Raw genomic sequence first — 11325 nt, forward strand, 5'->3', positions numbered from 1 at the left:
GCCCCGGGGCTTGGGGGCTGGGAGGTGGAGGAGGGGAGAGGAGGGGAGGGGAGCGGAGGGGAGCGGGACTCGTGCCTCGGCCGCCACGAAGGTGCCGTGTGCCGCGAGTCCGCTCGCCTGTGGGTGTGCGTGCGGGCCCGCGGGCGGTGCGGGGCGCTCGGTGGCGCGCGGGAGAAGGGCTCCCACGGCACGTGCAGGACTGCGAGCGCGCGGCGCGGGACCCGGTCGGGCTGCGCCGCGCGCGGGTCCTGCGGGGCGCGAGGTCGCGGACAGGACCTGCGCCTTCCCCGAGCCCAGCACACCCAGGCTCGGGCGCCCGCGATCCCACTCTCCTCCCACCCGCCTTTCCCGGACTCCGCGCTCGGCTGCTCCTCCCTACACACGCGGCTGTTTGTTTTTGTTGGGTTTGTCAATGTTGTCTTTGTTCGCGAGATGGTGTCATCGCCTGGATGCCGGGAATAAAGTGCGACCCTGTGTGATCGGGTGTGTAACGTGTGCGGCTGGGGCCAAGGGCGCCCCTGCCCATCTCCGCCAGTGACAGGGAGGGACACCCGGGCTCCTGGGTCCCAGGGGCGCCCTCTCTTGTTTCTAGTTGGCCAAAGGGCACTACTGACGTGTTCGTGAGTGCGCGCGCGCGTGTGCGCCAACACACGTGTGTGCCGTGCGAACGGGCTTTGGATACGGACTGTGAGAATGTGGGCATTCCCAAAGTGTGACAAACCGCAAGCCCGCATGTGCATCTGGCACGCGTCAATACGTGTGATGGCGCGCGAGTGTGAAGGCATCTGTGGGTAGCTCCGCAGCCGTGTGTGCAGCTCCGGCGTGAGTGTGCAAGTGTTAGTGAACCGCGTGTGAAGAGAGGCGGCCGTGGGGAGGGGCGGGGGCTTGCACGGCGGGCTCCTCCCCCTCGCCCGGCGCCCGGCCCCGCCGGACTCGGCCCCCCGGGGCCCTTGTCCCCGCCGGGATCTGCCGCCGGCCGGAGCAGGGCTGGCGCCAGGGCGGGCAGGTGTTTGCTGAGGCTCGAGTGCGCGTCCGGGGCGGGGGGCCCGACGCTGCGTGCCTGCGCGCCTTTGGCGGCTCCCGCGTGTGACTGCGGGGATGTGTGCGCGCGCGGCTGGCGTTGCGAGCGTGTGCGCCTCCCCGGCCGGCCCGTCCCCGCCGCCGCGCGTCGCGGGAAGCCGGCTCCCGGCCGGCTCGGACGCAGCTCCGGGGTTCCGAGGCCGTTTCAGCCTCTTCTTTTACGGCCGGGCCTGGCGACAGCGCCTGTAATTACGCGGGGCCGGGACGCCGCGGCCAGTCCGGCGCTGGCCCCGCCGGGGAGGAGCCTGGGGCGGGGAGAGCAGGGCCCGCCTCCTCCTCCCACCCCCCACCCCGCTCCCCCGCCCCGACGGCCGCAGGCGGCGGGAGGCGAGAACCCCCGCGCGGACCGTAAACACTTCGCGAGCGTAGCCGCGTGGCTCTGCGTACGCCCCGCCCCCGCCCCGGGCGGCGGCCCAGCCCCGCGGCTGCAGACGTGCAGCGCGTCGCTGCTGCGGGGCCGAAGTCCACCCGCCCGCCCGCCCGCCGGCCCCCCGGCGGCGCCTCCGGCGCGCTTGGCTCACCTGGGAGGACCCCTGGGAGGAGCCCTGGGTGTGGGCCTCCCGCGTGCCTCCGGCGAGGGCAGCCAGCCCCTGCCCGGTGCCCCCGAGCACCGAAGCTCCGCGAGCGCGGGCTTTGCCAGTCCCCCGCGGCGTCGGCAGCGCCTCGCCGGGCACCCGGCACGCGTGGCACACAGTCACTACGTGTGTGCGGAGAGAGGGGAGTCCCCGCCACGGGAGATGCGGCCCTTCTGCGGACTCCCCGCTCTGAAAAGCAGCCCGGGGAGGGGGAGGGGCGGCGGCTCTGCAGAGACGGTGGCCCAGGTTGCCCACCGCCGGGGCCGGGCCGGGAACGTGTGGGGTCCCTGCGCCGCGCCGCCCGGCCGGGCAGGTTCGGGCGAGCTCAGCCCAGCCCGGCGGGGCCACGTCAGTTCGCGCTCTGCGCGCGTCTAGGGCTGGGGCGGGGCGGGGGCGAGCCGGCTGGAGAAGGGCGGGGGGCCTTCCCGGCTCGGCGCTGTCCCCAACATTCCCACTCCAGGTTGTAGTCCCTGCACTGTTCGATCCATGTATTGTGCGTCGGGGGTCGCTTGTCAGACCTGGAGGGGCGCTCAGGGGCCGGGCGTTGTTATGGGCACCGAGGGTGACGGTGGGGCTAAGACAGAACCCCTGCCCTCGGGAAGCCCCCGGACCAGTAGGGGATACAGACGAGCCACCGTTCGTACAAGCTGGCTAGTTTGCTGTAGGTGCTGTGGCCCAGGCGGCAGTCCCGCCGCGCCGCGCCCCTCGCCCGCCCCGCCACCCCTAGAGCCGCCGCGACGCCTGCTGGACCGAGAGGGGGGCTGCAGGCACCGTGCGATCCAGACGCAGACCACACCGGGCACTTCCGTTCTGAGACTCGGCTTCCTCCGGTCCCCTCCCCGTCCCAGCCCCAGCCTGCCCAGGCGGCGCTCCTCTGGGCTCCTGCTTTGGACTACCTCTCACCGCTGACTTATGCGTCTGTGTTGGCTCTCGGCACCGCCACCCCCAGGCAAACATCTGGGCTCAGTGGCGGGAGCTGTCTGAGGTGGCTGGCTGGCTGTCTGTCTGTCTGCCTGTCTGGGAAATTCCCCTAGCGAGTCCTTTGTGGGAATTCCCGAGGGACAGGGTTAGTTAGCCTTCCGAGTGCCCTAGGAGAGCCCGGCCTGTGGGAGACGGGGCGCTGCCCTCCTGCGGGCTCCAGTCTCCCCGTCTGGACCAGGCAGAGAGTGATTGCCACTCCCTCGCCCAGCGCCCTGTGGTTGGAGGTGGGGAAGGCCAGGGCCAGTGTCCCGGGGCACTGTCTAACCCCAGCAGCCCCTGAGGGCATCTCTGGGCAATGGGGTGAGGTGGGAGGGGATTCCCTGGTGAGTCCTGGGCCCAGAGCAGCCTCTGCTCTGTGTTCTTTTGGAGAATACAGCGTATATTTCCCACTTTATTAGTGACGTGAGCAGTTTTTCAAAAGTGGGAAAGTAGAGAACAGGAGTACAGAGGGGTGGGGCCTGCCAGCCGCCCCTGGGCTGACACCTTTGTCCCTTGCCTGCCAGCCTTTTGCTTGAGGTTTTGTTTGCTTGCTGTTAGACAGTGTGATAAGTATGACTCATTTCTGCTGTGTCCTTTTTGCCTTTTAACTTCCATCTTATACTCTTTGTAAACAGCATTTTTAATGGCAGCGTAAGTGTCTCTCAGAATGCAGAGATGCAGAAACAAGTAACAGCATCCACACGCACACACTCAAGCACTCCTCAGTTGCTAAGCAGGGCTGATTGCTTCTGGGAACTTACAAACAACCCTGACATTGACTTTCGGTCAGCAAGCATGTATGGAGCGCCCGCTCTGGTCTGGGCCCTGGTCTAGGGCTGGGGGCTTCGTGCAGGACAGTAGGCGAGGGGCTCACGTGGTAGATGAACTCGACATCTGCTTCCTTCGATTTTGGAGAATTTTCATGCTGCCGCATGGAAGCCAGATTCTTCTGACCACTGGTCCAGTCCTCTCCCTGAGGGCGCAGGTGGCCAGAACCTGGTGGATGTGTCCCCTGGGGATTTTCCAACTCCAGAGGGGGGCCAGGCTCAGAGAGAAGGTGGAATTCTTCCCCTGGGAGTCCCCTCGGGGAAGAGGAGGTGGGGCAGGACAGGGCGTAGGAGGTAGTCGGGGCCTGGGCAGTGCTAAGAAGGATGGGATCCTGGCTTCTGCACAGAAAGCAGAAACACCAGGAGGCATCGTGTACAGGTGCCTCTTGCACCAAAAACTGGCTAATCACTCCCGTCACTGTCCTGGGAGGCCCTGGGGACTCTGAGGTATAGCCTTGCCCTAAAGTAATCTAGTCTCTTGGCAAATACGTAATTAGAATATAAGATAAGAGTTATAATAGAGGCATAAGAGACAACAGGCTGTGGGCTCAGCGAGGAAGGAATGTTTACTTGGGATGAGGGGGCCTTCACAGAGGAGGGGATACTTGAAATGGGTTTTGGAAGGTGAGTAGGCATCCACATCGAGAGAGGAGGGAGCAGGCAGAGGGGTGGGAGGCTGTGCAGGAGCACTCCGAGGGAGCTACAAGTACAGAACGGGTCTGGGGGGTGTGACAGGAGGTGAGAGCAGGAGGTGGTTTGGGGGCCACGTTGCCAAGGTCATTGAGTCCAGGCTTGGGATTTTGACATCGTTCTGTGGCTCACTGATACTTGAATAGAGCACTAGCATTTGTATTTTAGAATGTGGGTCAAGGAGGGGGAGCTGGGGGGGGGGGGGGGCTGCCCCCGGGGGGGGGCGGGGGGGGGGGGGGGCTGGGTAGTACGTGGTGGAGGAGAGCCGAGCCCCAGGCCCGGGCGGGGCGGCGGCTCGGGGGGGGGGGGGAGGCAGAAACGCCGCTTCTGCAGGGAATGCAGGACAGGAACAGACCTGGGGGGCAAACCAAGTACCGGTTTAAACAGGAGGTTTATGTTTCCCAAAGCACAGAGCGCTCTGGAAGCAGGATGGCCGCTCATCCGTGTGGTCATGGAGCCAGTGCCCTCTGCTTGTCCACTTTGCCGCCCTCAGCACCCTGGTCACAAGGTGGTGGCCTCGGCCACAGAGCTACATGCCCGCGGTGGGAGGGGTGGGGGTGTGAGGTCTTCTCCTTTTAAAGGCCTCTTTTTATCTGGTAAGGAAATCTTTTCTAGCAACTTCCTAGACCGATTAGCCTCAGGGGGAAAAACTGGCTCAGTGTTCAGGCCCCGACCTACACCTTCCAGGGAGGGGAAGGGACGCTCTGTCTGGGGCTGGGGCCCACCTCCCCCACATGGGGCCTACTCTGCTCCCAGTAGAAACCTGTTAGCCTGGGGGAGGGGTGGGCACCGAACAGAGCCCCGTGCCCACTCTGGGACCTCCACGGGAGGGTCCCAGAGGGCAGCCAGAGGGGGGTGGTCTGGAGCTCGGGAGGGGTGGGGTGCTTTGGGACATCGTGGTGAGCCTCGAGTGTCTAGGCAGGGAAGAAGAGACTGCTGGATGTAGGGCTAGGAGTCCCTCTGAGACGGAAGCGAAAGGGCCCCACCAAAACTGCCTCTGCTCTTGCTAGGACCCTCCCCCACACCTTACACGCGCCTCCGGGAAGAGTGCCTATCCTCCGGTGAAGGTCAAGGGGTCAGTGACCTCTTCCAGCACAGCAGTCAGCGCCTAAGGAGTGACGGGCAGGATCACGGTTTCCAAGACCACCGACTCCCCCAGACCCCAGGCCAAGGTGAGACTCACTCTCCTCTCCTTCCCGAGTCTCCTGGATGCTCTGTTCCTGTCTACTCTCTCTGTCTCTAATGAGCTCTGTTCTCACTTCCTCTCAGCTCAAGTTTGAGCCCTGCGGCATGAAGCCGCGACCCTCTGGGCCGCTCTTGTGGGGCCCCCCCTCTGTGTCCTGGAACCCAGTCAGTGGGGGTGGGGGGAGGTCCCTGCTCCCAGCTCCCCAGCCTCGGGGCCCCCAGCGTGGACAGGCCCGTGCAGGTCGCAGGAGAGCATTCGCCGGACAGGCCCATCAACCTCCTTTCCACCGCTGGCCGGAAGCTTTCACCGTGACATAGTTGGTACAAGGGCAGGACCTTAGGTGCTTTTATCTCAAAAGTGTTCCTTTTACACACTTTTTTTTCTGATTGCCGAAGGACTAGAGGATCAGCGCAGAAAACGTGGAGAAGCACAGAGGTGACAGCGCCCTCGGGAGCGGGCCCAGCCGGCCCCTTCCCCACAGCTCGGCAGGTTTTATGGCGAATGTCTTTGTGAGGCTGCAGTTTAATGCCCGTGTTACGGCCAGCTCGGAACCCCTTGCATTTGTGTAACATTTTACGACCTTCCAGTGTGTTCGGCTGCGTATTTTATCACGTGCCATTTCATCTTTACAGACTCCTCACATTGTGAGGTAGGCACAGGCAGGAATTGGGCCCCCACGTGTGTGGCTGCCTCCTCCCTTCCGCACCTCGCTGCCTGCCTGCCCCGGCTGTGAAGGAAGGGCCTTGGCACCCAGTGCCGATTTGCTGTGGGCCAACGGAGGCAAGTGGACGGAAGGGGTGGAGAGGGGAGCTCCTTGGCACCAAAGCCCCTGGGCGGGGGCGGTGGGGGGGGGGGGAGGAGAGGGGACCCCAGGGGGCTTGTGGGACAGGCCGAGGAGACACAGAGCTCCAGGGCTCAGCCCACCCTGGCCGGTCCCTGCAGTACAGCTTACCTCCCACACCACCCACATTTCCGGAGGCTGGTTTGTGTGCCAGGCACTTCCGGGGAGGCCGGTAATGACCTGCGAGCAGGACAGAGCAGGAGAGACGGGGCGCCCCAGCTTTAGAAACGAGAACACTCTTTAACCTCTCTGAGCCCCGGTACAGGTGCTGGGGGGCCCCAGGAACACAGGCACTGGTCCTACGGGGCAGTCCTTGGTGGACTCCCCAGGAGCACGGCTGCCCAGAGCCCTGAGGTTCATGGGGTGCAGACGAGTGGGGGGAGTCCCCAGGTAGGAATGGTGGGCAAGGGCATTCCATGCCCTGAGGGATGGGACAGACCACTCTTCCCTGAGCTGTGGGTGTTCCAGGAAGGACTTGGGGGGTCTGTGCCTCCAAGCCCGCTCTTCCCCTCCAGGCCTCTCACCGCCCCTCCTCCCCCATGGGCTGGACATCATCACCTTCACTAGTTGCGGGTCCTGGGGAGCTGGGTCTCACGGAGGAGGAGGGATTGGCTAAGAAAAGGTGGGGGAGGGGCACACAGCCCGGTTGGGTGCAGGGAGGGCAGGAGCGTACAGAGCTGATGTGCAAGGCGGGTGTGTAAGTGCTGTGGGACCTGGCGGGGAAACTCCCCTCGGGCGTGAGTCCCTGTGTCAGGGAGGAGTCAGGTGGGACAGACATCCCGGAGGGGGCCTTTTACAGCAGTCGTTTACTGGGAGGCTGGCTTCCCATGGGCCGCGGACGGGATGTTCAGACGTTCAGATTGGGCCTCAGAGACAAGCAGGTGGGTTGTATTCTTTGGGGAGCCATAGGCTGAGGGAAGGCAGAGCCCAGAGAAGGTTTGGAGACTCCAGTGTGGGGAGGGGCGAGGTGTCCCAGGAGTAATAATCAGCTCACGATCCAGAACCTTCTGGGTGCCGGGCTCCTTTGAAGCTCATCGTGCGCATTGATGTGCATCATCTTCACGAGCACCATATGGGGCGGGTAGCTGTAGCGACCTCACTTTACCGATGGGCAAAGCTGGGAGTGCAGAGAAGTTAATGACTCCCCTGAGGTCACACAGCTAGTAGGTGGTGAAGCCGGAATCTGAACCGAGGCAGTTGGCTTGGGAGTCCTGCTGTGACCACTGTCCCGTCCGGCCGCTCTGGTGGCTGCTCCCAGAAAAGGTCAATGAATACTGGTCTAAGGTGCGGGCCACTGGGGACACAGAGATGCGAGGCCATTCTGGAAAGGATCTCTGTGGGATACAGTGGCTGTTAGGATGTGGAGGGAGGGTGGGGCTGTCCGGTCAGCGTTGGGGGCCCAGGCAGGAGGCAGAGCTGTGGAGAAGCCCGCTGGCTCCCTCTCCCACGCCTTCCCGCTGGGCTCAGTCAGGCAGGCGCTCCACCTGGGGCCCCTGATGCCAAGGAGGGACTCGGGGTGTGGGGACTAGAGGACTGGCTTCCTGCTAGGCTGTTCCTGTGGTCTTGGCCGTGTCTCCGGCTGCCCCTCGTACCCTGGTCCCTGCCTGTCACCCAAGGCATGTTCCCGGCCTCTCCATCCATTGTATGAACTACTGAATTTCCTTCCAAAATAAACCTTTTCGGTTTTCAGCGGCCTGGAGTCCGTTTCTATTGTGGAAGCCAGAGGCTGGCCTGCGGGGGAGCTCTCCTTGAACAGGTCAGCTGTGAAGTGCTTGGGGAAAGGTTGAGAAGTTGCACGTTCAGGGCCCGGCTTGGGCAGGGCTCTGAGATAGCAGCCTGGAGGTGGGGCCAGGAACGCGGTTGGAGGCCCTGGAGCCCATCCGGCAGAAGGCAGAGCCGCCTTGCAAGCAGTGCCTGCGGGGAGGGGGAGCCAGGCGGGCATCCAGGAAGGAGGGGACCAGGGAGGCAAAATGCCGGCTTTGGGCTGGCTTCCTAGGACCTTAGTCATCCCAGAGGAACCCTCCGCCGTTTAAGCAAGAGCCAAGAACGATTCCCGTGTCCTGCTGTGGGCCACCTGCCCATTCCCAAAGCCATCCCTGTGCCTGGGCACTGCCGTGCTGGGTGAGGCTCAGGACACTGGATCACTCCCGGACCTGGAGGCGGGCTGGGGGTGAGCAGTCCTACAGGAGAGCTGGGCTTCTGCCCCTGGGAGCAGCACAGGATAGAAGCGGGGTAGGCAAGCAGGTGTCCGTTAGGAGAGCTTGGTGGGTACGAGGCTTTCAGAGTGCAGGGAGGGACTGTTTCCAGATGGAGAAACGTGGGCCCAGTTGTAGATAAAGAGGAGAGAACCAGTGGGCCCCCCACCCCCCATTCAGGGAGCCTGGAGATGCATAGGGGGAACTGAGGAAGGAGGCCCCAGGAGGAACATGTGGGGATAGCTTTCAAGACAGAGGGTGGGAGTCCAGGTTGGTGAGGGGCACGGCTGTGTTTCAGAGGAGGGGGGGAGGGGAAGAGTGTGGGAGGGAGGGGCGGAGGCACCTGTCCCCCGGCCACCTGCTTCTCCGGGCCTCACCTGGGCTGAGAGCTTGGGCTTCGGAGGCAGACGGCAAGCTGGGGTCCCAGTTCTGTGACTGCACTAGGTCACTCCCTAGGATGTGACCCTGGGCGCATCACATCTGTGCCTCGGTTTCCTCATTTATGAAATACCAAAGGGTCATGGCGAGGGTTACGTGAGATGATGTACCGAGAAAACAGAGCGCGTGGAAAGCTGGAGAACCTGGCTCGTGAAGAGACCTCAGGACCAGACCAGCTGTTACTGTGGCAACTGTGACTTTACTGCAAAGGCCCCCAGTGACAGTGACGAAGTCCAGTCCACGCGGCTGCCGCTCCTGCCTCCTGACGTGGCCCCCCAGCCCCCCCCCGTAAGGTCCCCCTCAGACGGGGCTCCTCATCACCTGTCCCAGCTGGCCACTGCTGTTGGGCTGGGGGAAGGTGGGCGGCAGGGACCTCCCTGTCCACCCCCCACCCCCGGCGTCCCGGGCGTCCCAGTTCGGAGTGCTGGCGATCTCAGGTTTCCTTTGCGCTGTTCCCGGGGCCGGACCAAGGGCAGACCCGCCACGTTTTGTGTCGCAGGATGTCCAGTCCTGTCTGAGGACGCGGGCTTTGCCGCCGAGCCCTGGGGAAGCAGGGAGTGTCCTGTGAGGTGTGCCTTCCCGCTGCTGGGTGGTTTTCCTCCTTGGCACACACTCAGCCAATGGGCTCCCAGGAAGGGTTCTCTTGGCAGAAAGCTTGGGCCCAGCTTGAGAACCACCCTGCCCTGGGCGCGAGCGGCCAAGGGCATCATCGGGCAGGCAGAGGGGGAGGAGGGCTGAGCAGCCCCAGGTGGGGCTGGGTCCCTGGCGCAGGTTAGGGACAAGGCACCTCTCCAACTCTGGGCTACACTCAGTCACCGAGGACCCAGACTCGGGCCCGGAGGCCCCGAGGCCCTGGTCAGCCCCTGATCTGCCTTCTGTCCCTGCCATTGAGGAGGCCGAGGACACACCTGAGACCTCCCTCTGTCCCAGCCGCCTCTCCCCCGGCTCCCACGCGGGACTCTCCGCATGTAGACCGCAGCAGCAAATCCCTGCACGCCAGGAGACGCGCCTGGCTTCTCTGTAGGACTGGAGAAGGCGGGTGCCGGGAGAGAACAGCCTCTGACCCCAACCGGGGGCTGCCGTTTCCAGAGCAGGCACATCTAATCACAGTGACCAGAAGCGGGTGAGCGGTTGACTGGGAGAGGGGGGTGCGGATGGGGGTCTGACTGGAAGGGGCAGGAGCCGCTCTCTTGGGAGACTGAAGTGTTGTTTATCCGGACGGGGTGCTGGTCGCCTGGAGGATGTCGAAAGTCGCCGGCAACCTGGATCCTGAACACGTGTGAACGTTATTGCGCGTAAGTCGTGCTTTGCCAAAGGTGATACAAAATATAAGGAATAAAAAAAAAAAAAGAATAAAAACAAAAAACAAACAAACAAAAAACCCCAAATACAAGGAATAACGACAGGTTGACTGGACACCCCAGTTTGTGAGCCAGTGACAGCTCTGCGAGTGAAACGGCCCTGGGCCCCCGCGGGTGAGGGCACCGGGTGGGAGGCTGGTTGCCCAGGAGGGGCCCTTCTCACCCGGCTCACTCTGGGTGCCTCCCCACCCCCCCCCACCCCCCGGTCGCCACTAGGAGGACAGGGGCCCTTCCTCTGTTGCGCAGCCGCCCCGACCCTGGGGACCGCTGGCCGCCTGGTCGGGAGGCTCTTTCCCTGGGTGTTTCCCCACACAGGCCGCCCGGGTAGTGCAGGGTCTGTCCTGGGCTGTGTGTGTGGCTACCGGAGCACCTATAAAGTAAACACGACTGAGAAGGCCAGTGACCGCAGAAGACACAGATGAAATGAAAAAAAAAAAAAAAAATCAAAATAAACAAAACCTCCCAAACTCACCCCACGCCTCACACCGAAAAGCCCAGAGCCCCGAGCTGGGTGGGATAAAGAGCGGGCCTGTTTGGGTGATATTTATATAAAGGGCTTGGTTCCTCCCTCGGGCGAGTAAAGCGAGTTGTAAAATTTGAAGGCACATTTTAAAATTGTTTAAAATCCTCCAAATGTGTTTCCTGTCTGGCGCTGCGTATGGGGAGCTGGTAACCCGTGTGCCTGTGTGGCCCGGAGCGCGGGTTAACGAGGGAGTTTTGAGGCAGTGATGCGGAGGGGCCGGCCGACTCGGGCGGCCAGAGAAGGAGCCCGTTGTTGGCCCGGCATGTGTTCCCAGGGCTGGAATGTGCGGGAAGGGCCTCGGGACTTGGGAGGGTGGTGTAGTCTGGGAAATTAGCATCTTTGTAAAAGCCACCGTACTTATAAATCATCAGTTAAAGGCCCGTAGGGGTCATAATGCAGGTGTGTGATTTTTACTTCTGAAGCGAGCGGGCGTGATAATATTTGACAACACGTAATAATTAGGATACTGCGTGTACATTTGATAAGTTAGATGATGATTGGGATGACCCTCCTGCGTCATGGCTCCTTTCCACCTTTGCTGACACTTCCCTCTCTCAGTCTCTCTCTCTGCCTGGGCCACCGTCAAACTGAGACCTCCCGGTGGCTCAGCACCACCTCCCCACGTTGTGCATGAAGGACTCCCTCCGCT

This window comes from Herpailurus yagouaroundi, unplaced genomic scaffold (genome assembly GCF_014898765.1).
Source record: "Herpailurus yagouaroundi ecotype Mexico unplaced genomic scaffold, PumYag 207, whole genome shotgun sequence".
Taxonomy (NCBI): domain Eukaryota; kingdom Metazoa; phylum Chordata; class Mammalia; order Carnivora; family Felidae; genus Herpailurus; species Herpailurus yagouaroundi.